Source organism: Eschrichtius robustus, chromosome X, assembly GCF_028021215.1.
Source record: "Eschrichtius robustus isolate mEscRob2 chromosome X, mEscRob2.pri, whole genome shotgun sequence".
Classification (NCBI taxonomy): Eukaryota; Metazoa; Chordata; class Mammalia; order Artiodactyla; family Eschrichtiidae; genus Eschrichtius; species Eschrichtius robustus.
The window spans coordinates 114655949-114668552 of record NC_090845.1 but is presented as its reverse complement, the minus strand read 5'-3'; the positions used below and the strand labels follow the sequence as shown (position 1 = coordinate 114668552).

Sequence of the window (12604 nt, the reverse complement as noted above, 5' to 3'; positions counted from 1 at the left end):
TAAGAGAAAGAAGCATACTCAGACATGTAGTGAAAAGAATACTGAAGACTGTGATTTTAGTACTTGATTTGCCACTTGTTATTAGTATTTTGACCCTGGGCAAATCACAGAAGCCTTTTTTTTAAGCTTCAGTTTCCACATCTGTTAAAAGGGGAAAGAGTTTTGAAAACTGTCAGATACTACTCTTATAGTTGCTGCTGCTGCTTGTTAGGTTTGAGAGTGTGAGTGCTTTTCTCCTTCCAATTCTGAGTCAAACTGATAACAAACACAAAAAGCCATGTGAGGAAGAAAATGTAATGTCAGCCTTATTATAAGTAAAACTGGATTGAAGAACATGGCTTGAGCCTAAGGCCTAATGAAGCTTCCTACCATCTCCAGCTCCAAATCTATGCATTGATACCCACCGATAGGGAAGATTGAGTCTGCAGAACAGACCACTTACCCTGCCAGTGTCATTGAGAGTGATGGCCTGTGTCACAATTCAGTGGAAGCTAGAACTTAAGAGCAAGGTGGGCCTGTGCTCTTAAGGAAAACAGTACCTGTGCCCTGACTAAGCTCTACGCACTTTGTAAGAGAGAAAGGGTCATGTCAACTTGAGGACATTCTGACCCAAGAGCCAGAATGCAGAGGTTAAGTCAGGAATGAGCACTTATTTTTATTCTAATCTTACAAATCAGATAAGTCGATGCCCCTGCTGTGCCAAGGAGTAAGCAGGGGTGGAGAGAAAGCCCAGAGAAGTTTCTGTTAGTACCCTCTGTCCTCTCTCACAAGTAGAATGGATGTTCCCTCCTCCCCATGGAATGGTGCCAAGTGTGAAGAGAACCCCCACCATCCTAACATTGCTGTTTATTTGCAGATAAATATGACTTTGGATTTTTCTATCCTTAGAATTTTTTTTTAACCAGGGGAAACTAGCAATGATGGTCCATTGAGGGTACAAATAAATAGGGTTGTTCTAGAACCATGTGTTACGTTTAGATTTTTACTTCTCCATGTATAAAGTCAAGACAAATTCCAGATGGAACTCAACTTTATATCATCTGATTTTGCCTCAGAGTAGTACTTTACAGTGAGGAGATTTCATTTTCATGAACTTCAAACACAGACACCTTTGCTGCCATTTTAGCATTGTCATTCCACATGTGATTGCAAACTCTACAAGTATTCCTTTCTCTTCCATGACACCAGAGTATAGTAATTAAAATACTTTATTACTACTTCTACTAGTGTGCCAGACACTGTTCTAAGTATTTCAAATGTGTTAACTTATTTGACTTTCATGGCATCTCTATGATTATCCTCATTTTACTGGTAAGGAAACTTAAATACAGAGAAGTTAAGTAATTTGTCCACATAGTAAGTAGAGGAGATAAGATCCAAAGCCAGGCAGGATAGTTCTAAAATTATTGTCAAAAATCAACTGAATCAGAACGGAAATTGAGGAAGAGCCGGGCATCAATGTTCTTTAAAAGCACTGCAAATGATTCCAATATGCAGTCAGGCTTAAGGACCAGCTCAGCTACCCATACTGCATCAGAGCAACTAGGTGTACCTAGACCACTGTGGTTCAGAATGTTGGACATTTGTAGTGCAGTAGTCCCCCCTTTTCCATAGGGTATATGTTCCAAGATCCCCCAATGGATGCCTGAAACTGTGGATAGTAGCAATCCCTATATATACTATGTTTTTTTCCCTATACATGCATACTTATGATAAAGTTTAATTTATAAATTAGGCACAGTAAGAGAATATCCGAACTGCCAGAATCACTACTCTTGCACTTTGTGGCCATTATTAAGTAAGATAAGGGTTACTTGAACACAAACACTGCTGATACCATGACAGTTGACCTGATAACCTAGGCAGCTGAGTGACTTACAGGTGGGATGCACTGGACAAAGGGATGATTCGTGTCCCAGGTGGGATAGAGCAGGACAGTGTGAAGTTTCATCACGCTACTCAGAACAGCATGCAATTTAAAACTTATGAATTGTTTATTTCTGGAATATTCCATTGAATATTTTTTGGACCGCGGTTGACCTCGGGTAACTGACACCACAGAAAGCAAAACCGTGGACACTGTATTCTATGATAAAGTATGTCTAGAGTCTTCTGTTACGAACTAAAGTGACAGTGATGCAGTAGACCAGAAGGTGACAAATAAAGTGGTTGTGTGTATGTTGACCACTCTAGCTATTTCAACACAGAAAGAAGTGACTGCCTAATTTGCAATTTTCTCTTTCTCTGCTCTGTTTCCTGATATCAATTTACTATCTATTGAAATAAAAATCCATAATGATGAAATTCCCTCTTGTAAGGGGTTGGGAGACAGTCTTGATTTTTTTTTTCCAATCTCAATTTCCTTGATAATGTGAGCTATTCAATTTAAGCCATGCAGGTTGTAGTATTTCTACTGAGCAATTGCTTGTGTAATAGAATTAACTTTAAAATATTTTGCTTCTCCTACATTTGAATTTTAAGCAAAAGCAACTTTCACATGCAAGCTGTTTTATGGAATGTGCTGAGTGAGGGTTGATGAGAGTGTCACAGAAAGCCATTAGATGTGTCCAACTGCTCAAATGGAATGTGCTATTTTGCAGGGGAGACAGGTTTCAGCAAGTGGCATTCCCTAGCTACAGTCCCTTTCTTCTGAATATTTGATTCAATAACAACAATACAGGAGCAGCAGCTTTTATTAAATATTGATTGTATGCCAACCACTATAACCAAGTGTTTTACATATATAAACTCAAGCAAACTTCATAACAAATCTATAAAATAGATACCATTTTCTCCTTTGTTTATAGACAACAAAACCAAAGCTTAGAAAACTTATGAAACTTTCCCAGGCTACAGCTAGTATATAGTAGAACAGGACTTAAAAAGAGGGAGGCAGGATACAGTGGTTGTTAAGAGCACGTGCTCAGAACCCTGGCTCTGACCTTAGGCAAGTTACTGAAGCGCAGTTATTGAAGTATTGATCCTCAGTTTCCTCACCTATAATATAGAAATAATAATACCAGGTGTACAGGTTGTTTTGGGATTAAGTTCTTTTGTTCAATGAATATTTATTGGGTATTAAGTGTGAAGCATTATGGTAGTTTTTAAGAGTACAGCTGTAAATAAGACAAACTTCAGCCCTGGCCTTGTGATGCTCACCGTCTAGTAAGGAAGACAGTCATTAAGCAAATAATTACACAAATAATTATTTGTAATTATGATGAGTGCTATGAAAGAGTGACTGCTTACAGTGAATACTCAGTAAATAAGAGCAAATATTTACTAAGTGGCCATTATGTGCTGGGCACTAAGCCAGGAAGAAATTGAGTGCAAATGCATAATTGGATGAAGAGTAAAGGCATTTTCATGGAATTTTATTTCAGATCAGGGTGAGGTTAATGAAGACACCTTCATTCCTCTGGACAATCAAGGAAGCTTTGGAGGGAAGGAGGTGAAATTTCAGAAGATTCTTGGTTGAGTTTCCTGGGAAGAAGAGAGATCAAGTTAAGAATGTGCCTTTCTCCAAAATTAGTTCCTGGAGATCATGCAAGTCATCTAATGTGAGGGGCATCCTCAGCCTGAGTGGCCTTTGTATCTGGCAAGATAGAGATTTTAAGAGGCTTGTGTAACAAGGAACCAGGCTTTCCCTCTGAAATGAATGCCAAGTGCTGAATTTGCTTCAGAACTTGGCATAAAGTCTGAGCAGGCAACAAGTCATAACTACGTACTGTTTTCAGATGCTGATTTAAATATCAACCCATGCAAATATAGTGGTTCTGCTGGCAAGCTGTTTTCTAATCTGGCCTTTTTTATTCCTCTCCATAATTACCCTGATCCAGGACGAACAGCCTGAGAAACATTGACTAATGCATCCTAAATTATCTCAGCAGGGTAACCACAAGATTTTAGCTTCTTTTGATTTTTGTGCCAGATCTCTGTTAAGCAGTTCTTACCAACATTAGGTGTGTACAGAGAGGTCTATAGATCTTACAGGCTGGGCTTTCTATCAATTAAGACTGTTAACCTTTGCTATGAGGTGCCACTGTCTCTGTGGCAAAGCCTGCAAAGAGGGAGGCACCTTTCACTTTTTGTTCTTCTGTCAAACAGCCAGTCAGTTGTAGAGCTGTGTGTTGAAGCTCTGTCTGCCCAGAAGTATTCTCTCTCTTGATTGGAGTAAGTCAAGTAAAGGTAGCTAAGAAACTTGATTCTCTGCCGTTACTCTGGCCCCCTGGCAGATGATGTTAAGTGTGACTTGGGACTTGACACATCAGTAGCTAAAAGTCTGTTCTTTGTACATGGAACATGCAGTAATGGAGGAAGGTCCCATAACTACTCTCATTTCACAGATGAGGTAATGGAGATTCAGAGGCTCAATGGCTTGCCCAAGATTAGACGGCCAGTAAGCTATTCAAACCCAGATTTTGCAATAATGGGTTCTGTGCACTTTGCACCGTGCCCCACTGATTTCTAAGGTTTTTGAAGAAAGCAGCGACGTGATTTGAGCTGTACTGTCAAAAGATACTCTAACCAAAGTGTTTTTATTATAGATTTTAAAGGGGCAGAACTGGAGAGACAAGTTTGAAGACTTTTGAAATATCCCAGGGAAGTGAAATATGGGCCTGAATCAGTGTTATGGGAGTAGGGATGGAGAAGAGGGGATAGATAAAAGAAACTTAATGGAGGTAAATAATACTGAACTGTTATGGCTTAAAGAGCCATAAAACCTAAAAATGAAAAAGATATGGAAATCATTGGGCCCAGTTCCCTATCTTTCAGCAGAATAAAATTATCCCTACCTTGAATTGAGTCAACTGCAATTCAGCCCAAGTGACTTGCCCAAAGTCCCAAACTAGTTTGGGCAGAAAGGAGCTAGAGCTCAGAACTCCTTCTTCCTAGTATAGTACTCTTTCCACTAAAGCATGGGGTCTCCCAAATCTGTTTTTTAGTTTGTTAATTTTTTGAAAAACATATTTTATTGATGTGCATAAAAGTGCAAAACCTTACGTGTACACCAATGAACTTTCACAAACAACACACTTATGTAACCAGCACCTAAGACAAGGCATAGACCATTTCTGGCACCCCAGAAGACCCTGGTGCCCTTTTGTAGACACTTACTTCCCCTCCAAGGATAATTTCTGCCCTGACTTGCTCTCTCTTTTTTTAATAACTGCCTGGTAGACCATGTTAGAGATTGGGAAATTTACTACTGGGATCCTCTTGTTGATAAATATTTAGATTATTCCTATCTTTTGGCTGCCACAAAAATGCTGCAAAGGACATCCATGAGCATGCTAGCCTGTACATGTGAGCAAGTGTTACTCTAGAATAGAGTCTAAGAAGTAGGATTGCAGAGTTGAAGTGTTAAGGGCTTTGTACATTTTGATGGCCAATACCATGATGACTTCTACAAAGACCTCACCAAGTCAACACATCCAGTGTTGAGAGGGCCATTCTTTGTCTTCTTGCCAGCACACAATACCTTTAATCCTATGACTTTTTGCCCATTAGACAAGTGATGAATTGTAGCCCCTTATTGCTTTAACTTGCATTCCTTTAATAAATAGTGAGTTTGAGCATCTTTTTCAAATGTTTACTAATCCTTTATGTTTCTTTTATATATCACTTGTGATATCCTTTGCCCATTTTTCTGCGATTATTTATCTTTAAATTTTGGACTTGTAAGGGTTCTTTTTATGTCATGGAAATTAATCATTTTTCTGTTAAATGTGTTGTGAATGTTTTCCCATGTATTTTAACATTGTTTATGCTGTGTTCTTTCATATCGAATTTATTTTATAAAGTTATGTCCCTCTTGATTTTCTTGTCATTCCTTTGAGTATGGAAAAACCACATATTTTGGATCTTTTAGAGCAGCCCCAGTGTTACATGTTCTATCCCATTGTCCTCAAAAGTAGAAGTCCATATGTCAAATCATGCTTTTCCAATTATAGAGTCAGAAAATTTAGCCATCCCACCTATAGTGATTGGCAGTGCAGTTCTTGATCTGTTTTCCAGACAGGATCCAGGTGCTCTTTGAGGGAAAAAAAATAGGGTAGCAGGACACACCTGTCTTAAAGCTGTGGAATCTGGTATGTAAATATCGTGTAAACACTGGTCATTCTCAACATCATGTCCCCAGCTGTCTTCTGCTATGACATTCAGCCAGCTTAGGCACTTTGGGATGTTTGGTTGCTACTTGAAAGTGTTTGGTTACACAGAAGGAGGTCTGGAAAAGTTCTGTCTGGTGTCTATAAAGGGAAATGGAACTTCTTCTGGCACACCGAAAAAATCTCTTAAATTCCTATCCATATTCTTTAGGACTATAAAGATTAGTTGTATCTAAGAAATAGAAAGTTCTGATAATCAAAGTTTTAAAAATGTCAGGATAGTATTTAGCCTATTTATACAGCCAGTTTAAAAGCATTCTGAGCAGTAAACAATTACAAACAAATAATATGCTAATATATTTATTCAGCAAACATTTATTGGATGCCTACTGTGTGTCAGGTGATATTGGATGGAAGGGTAGATGAAAATGCTACTTTCTAGCAGAAACTGCTAGAAACTGAAAGATGAATAAGATGAAAGATGAACAAGGCTCTCATCCACAAGGTGCTTATATCTGGTAAATAGAAAGTATTCTCTTGTATTGATGAAAAACACATCCCTGGGAATTCTAAAGGGACCATATTGGTTAGTGTTTAGTTAGAATTACTGAGCTTGCTTAAAAACAATAAAACTGAATTCACCCTCATTTAATCAGTAACAGTGCCTGTTTACTGTATTTTTCTCTCAGGAGCCCCATTATTATACTCTGTTTTCAGAAAAAGCTGGTATGAGCATTCAAGTAAGTAAAAATTATGCTTTGTCTCTTGCCAAAATGTTCTTTGTCCACGTGTCATTGACACCTTTAAGCTATGAAATGGTGAAAATAATCTTGGCTTGGATTGATGGGTATTTAGATGGTAGAAATAAGAGAAAACGATGAGATAGGGGCCTTAAGCCTGCTTAAGCCCTAAGTGTCTTAAAGAATGACACATTTTTCACTGAGAAATGTTCTGGGTTGATAATTGGCTTCCCATTGCACACCGAACATGGCTTGAGAAGAAAATGCTTCCCCTAGATTATGAAATAGGCAGTGTTGGTATTGTAGTTTTTAAATTAATTCAGTAAACATTTGCTCTGATAATTAGACCTCATAGAGCTTCATGCTGAGGGTACAATTTCATTTGTGTATGCAATTTAAAAGTTTCTTAAGAGTATAGGTCAGCTTAAAAAAATGACTATGGATATCACACTGATCATTTTTGCCCTCTCTAACCTACCCTCTCACCTCCATCCAAACTTTGAAGTTTTTTTTTTTTGGTTTTTATTTTTACTTATTCTATTTTTTAACATCTTTATTGGAGTATAATTGCTTAACAATGGTGTGTTAGTTTCTGCTTTATAACAAAGTGAGTCATCTATACATATACATATATCCCCATATCTCCTCCCTCTTGTGTCTCCCTCCCATCCTCCCTATCCCACCCCTCTAGGTGGTCACTAAGCACCCAGCTGATCTCCCTGTGCTATGCGGCTGCTTCCCACTAGCTATCTATTTTACATTTGGTAGTGTATATATGTCCATGCCACTCTCTCACTTCGTCCCAGCTTACCCTTCCCACTCCCCATGCAAACTTTGAAGTTTAGACCCAGTGGGGAAGTTCTAAAGCATCAGAACTTCGAGGATAGCTCTGCAATTCTGAATTCTATCTCTCTGCACCCTGCCCTACCCACAACAGTCATACTCACACCATTTCTCACAACTGTTCTTTGAAAGGATCAGGGTGCTTTCACTTCCAGGAGAGCTCAGGAGTTATTTTTGCAAATTAGCAGCAGCCCAGTAATTCTGTCTCCTTCCCTATGGAGCAGGTGTTCAAGTCATTCAGATTTCTTTGGCCACTCTTGGTTAGTTTTCTTCCAAGACAAGAATTTGTGGCCCTCTACAAACAATAAATGCTGAAGAGGGTGTGGGGAAAAGGGAACCCTCTTGCAGTGTTGGTGGGAATGTAAATTGATACAGCCACTACGGAGAACAGTATGGAGGTTCTTTAAAAAACTAAAAATAGAACTACCATACGACCCAGCAATCCCACTACTGGGCATATACCCTGAGAAAACCATAATTCAAAAAGACACATGCACCCCAATGCTCATTGCAGCTCTATTTACAATAGCCAGGACATGGAAGCAACCTAAGTGTCCATCGACAGATGAATGGATAAAGAAGATGTGGCACATATATACAATGGAATATTACTCAGCCATAAATAGAAATGAAATTGAGTTATTTGTAGTGAGGTGGATGGACCTAGAATCTGTCATACAGAGTGAAGTAAGTCAGAAAGAGAAAAACAAATACCGTATGCTAACACATATATATGGAATCTAAAAAAAAAAATGGTCATGAAGAACCTAGGGGCAAGATGGGAATAAAGACCCAGACCTACTAGAGAATGGACTTGAGGATACGGAGAGGGGGAAGGGTTAGCTGGGACAAAGTGAGAGAGTGGCATGGACATATATACACTACCAAATGTAAAATAGATAGCTAGTGGGAAGCAGCCGCATAGCACAGGGAGATCAGCTGGGTGCTTTGTGACCACCTAGAGGGGTGGGATAGGGAGGGTGGGAGGGAGGGAGACACAGGAGGGAAGAGATATGGGGATATATGTATATGTATAACTGATTCACTTTGTTATAAAGCAGAAACTAACACACCATTGTAAAGCAATTATACTCCAATAAAGATGTTAAACAAACCAAAAAAAATTGAAAGAGAGCTGTTTTTGACTTGGTGACCTCTTCACCCTTTCCTCTCTGGCCATTTTAAAGCATGGACAAATAATTCATCCACAATAGGTTTTTTTTAAATTTTATTTTATTTATACAGCAGATTCTTATTGGTTATCTATTTTATACATATTAGTCATATATGTCAATCCCAGTCTCCCAATTCATCCCACCAGTTTGTGTCTCCATACAAATTTTAAGATTTTTTGCTCTAGCTCTGTAAAAAAATGCCATTGATAATTTGATAGGGATTGCGTTGAATCTGTATATTGCTTTGGGTAGAATAGTCATTTTCACATTATTGATTCTTCCAATCCAAGAACATGGTATATCTCTCCATCTGTTTGTGTCATCTTTGATTTCTTTCATCATTGTCTTATAGTTTTCTCAGTACAGGTCTTTTACCTCCTTAGGTAGGTTTATTCCTAGGCATTTTATTCTTTTTGTTGCAATGGTGAATGTGATTGTTTCCTTAATTCCTCTTTCTGACCTTTCTTTGTTAGTGTATCGGAATGCAAGATATTTCTGTGCATTAATTTTGTATCCTGCTACTTTACCAAATTCACTGATTAGCTCTAGTAGTTTTCTAGTGGCATCTTTAGGATTATATATGTATAGTATCATGTTATCTGCAAACAGTGACATCTTTACCTCTTCTTTTCCAATTTGTATTCCTTTTATTTCTTTTTCTTCTCCAATTTCTGTGACTAGGACTTCCAAAACTATGTTGAATAATAGTGGCGAGAGTGGACATCCTTGTATTTTTCCTGACCTTAGAGGAAATGATTTCAGTTGTTCACCATTGAGAATGATGTTTTTTGTGGGATTATCATATATGGCCTTTATTATGTTGCGGTAGATTCCCTCTATGCCCACTTTCTGGAGCGTTTTTATCGTAAATGGGTGTTGAATTTGTCAAAAGCTTTTTCTGCATCTATTGAGATGATCATATGGTTTTTCTCCTTCAATTTGTTAATACGGTGTGTCACACTGATTGATTTGCATATATTGAAGAATCCTTGCATCTCTGGGATAAATCCCACTTGATCGTGGTGTATGATCCTTTTAATGTGTTGTTGGATTCTGTTTGCTAGTATTTTGTTGAGGATTTTCGCATCTATATTCAGCAGTGATATTGGTCTGTAATTTTCTTTTTTTGTAGTATCTTTGTCTGGTTTTGGTATCAGGGTGATGGTGGCCTCGTAGAATGAATTTGGGTGTGTTCCTTCCTCTGCAATTTTTTGGAAGAGTTTGAGAAGGATGGGTATTAGCTCTTCTCTAAATGTTTGGCAGAATTCACCTGTGAAGACATCTGGTCCTGAACTTTCGTTTGTTGGAAGATTTTTAATCACAGTTTCAATTTCATTACTTGTGATTGGTCTGTTCATATTTTCTATCTCTTCCTGGTTCAGTCTTGGAATGTTATACCTTTCTAAGAATCTGTCCATTTCTTCCAGGTTGTCCATTTTATTGGCATACAGTTGCTTGTAGTAGTCTCTTATGATGCTTTGTATTTCTGCAGTGTCCATTGTAACTTCTCCTTTTTCATTTCTAGTTTTATTGATTTGAGTCCTCTTCCTCTTTTTCTTGATGACTCTGGCTAAAAGTTTATCAATTTTGCTTATCTACTCAAAGAACCAGCTTTTAGTTTTATTGATCTTTGCTATTGTTTTCTTTGATTCTATTTCATTTATTTTTGCTCTGATCTTTATGATTTCTTTCCTTGTACTAACTTTGGGTTTTGTTTGTTCTTCTTTCTCTAGTTCCTTTAGCTGTAAGGTTAGATTGTTTATTTGATTTTTCTTGTTTCTTGAGGTAGGATTCTATTGCTATAAACTTCCCACGTAGAACTGCTTTTGCTGCATCCCATAGGTTTTGGATCATCGTGTCTTTGTTTTTATTTGTCTCTAGGTAATTTTTGATTTCCTCTTTGATTTCTTCAATGATCTCTTGGTTATTTAGTAATGTATTGTTTAGCCTCCATGTGTTTGTGTTTTTTATGTTTTTTTCCCTGTAATTTATTTCTAATGTCATAGTGTTATGGTTGGAAAAGGTGCTTGATATGATTTCAATTTTCTTAAATTTACCAGGTCTTGATTTGTGACCCAAGATGTGGTCTGTCCTGGAGAATGTTCTGTGTGCACTTGAGACAAAAGTGTAATCTGCTACTTTTAGATGGAATGTCCTATAAATATCAATTAAATCTATCTGGTCTATTGTGTCATTTAAAGCCTGTGTTTCCTTATTAATTTTATGTCTGGATGATCTGTCCATTGGTGTAAATGAGGTGTTAAAATCCCCCACTATCATTGTGTTACTGTCGATTTCCTCTTTTATAGCTGTTAGCATTTGCCTTATATATTGAGGTGCTCCTATGTTTGGTTCATGTATATTTATAATTGTTATATCTTCTTCTTGGATTGATCCCTTGATCATTATGTAATGTCCTTCCTTGTCTCTTGTAACATTCTTTATTTTAAAGTCTATTTTATCTGATATGAGTATTGCTACTCCAGCTTTCTTTTGATTTCCATTTGCATGGAATATCTTTTTCCATCCCCTCACTTTCAGTCTGTATGGGTCCCTAGGTCTGAAGTGGGTCTCTTGTAGACAGCATATATATGGGTGCTGTTTTTGTATCCATTCAGCCAGCCTGTGTATTTTGGTTGGAGCATTTAATCCATTAACATTTAAGGTAATTACCAATATGTATGTTCCTATTACCATTTTCTTGATTGTTTTGGGTTTGTTTTTGTAGGTCCTTTTCTTTTCTTTTGTTTCCCACTTAGAGAAGTTCCTTTAGCATTTGTTGTTGAGCTGATTTGGTGTTTCTGAATTCTACTAGCTTTTGCTTGTCTGTAAAGCTTTTGATTTCTCTGTTGAATCTGAATGAGATCCTTGCCGGGTAGAGTAATCTTAGTTGTCGGTTCTTCCCTTTCATCACTTTAAATATATCGTGCCACTCCCTTCTTGGCTTGTAGAGTTTCTGCTGAGAAATGAACTGTTAACCTTATGGGAGTTCTCTTTTATGTTATTTGTCATTTTTCCCTTGCTGCTTTTAATAATTTTTCTTTGTCTTTAATTTTTTGTCAATTTGATTACTATGTGTCACGGCGTGTTTCTCCTTGGGTTTATCCTGCCTGGGACTTTCTGCACTTCCTGGACTTGGGTGGCTATTTCCTTTCCCATGCTAGGGAAGTTTTCGACTATAATCTCTTCAAATATTTTCTCGGGTCCTTTCACTCTCTCTTCTCCTTCTGGGACTCCTATAATGCGAATGTTGTTGCGTTTAATGTTGTCCCAGAGGTCTCTTAGGCTGTCTTCATTTCTTTTCATTCTTGTTTTCTTTATTCTGTTCTGCAGCAGTGAATTCCACCATTCTGTCTTCCAGGTCACTTATCCGTTCTTCTGCCTCAGTTATTCTGCTATTGATTCCTTCTAGTGTAGTTTTCATTTCAGTTATATTGTTCATCTCTGTTTGTTTGTTCTTTAATTCTTCTAGGTGTTTGTTCTTTAATTCTTCTATGTCTTTGTTAAACATTTCTTGCATCTTCTCGATCTTTGCCTCCATTCTTTTTCTGACGTCCTGGATCATCTTTACTATCATTATTCTGAATTCTTTTCCTGGAAGGTTGCCTATCTCCACTTCATTTAGTTGTTTTTCTGGGGTTTTATCTTGTTCCTTCATTTGTTACATAGTCCTCTGCCTTTTCATTTTGTCTGTCTTACTGTGAATGTGGTTTTTGTTCCACAGGCTGCAGGACTG

At 37.7% G+C, this 12604-nt stretch overlaps 1 protein-coding gene across 8 annotated transcripts in view; it reads left to right on the top strand.

The window, feature by feature from the left end:
• Positions 1-12604, top strand: part of ENOX2 (ecto-NOX disulfide-thiol exchanger 2) — a 271731-nt gene that overhangs the window by 138164 nt on the left and 120963 nt on the right. The window contains exon 1 of one of the 8 annotated variants that reach the window (XM_068532778.1): positions 6812-6850. The exons of the other annotated variants lie outside the window; for them this stretch is intronic. The gene's annotated coding sequence lies outside the window, so the exon portion shown is untranslated. Of the gene's footprint in view, positions 1-6811; positions 6851-12604 lie in introns of those variants that run through there. 8 annotated transcript variants of the gene reach the window in all.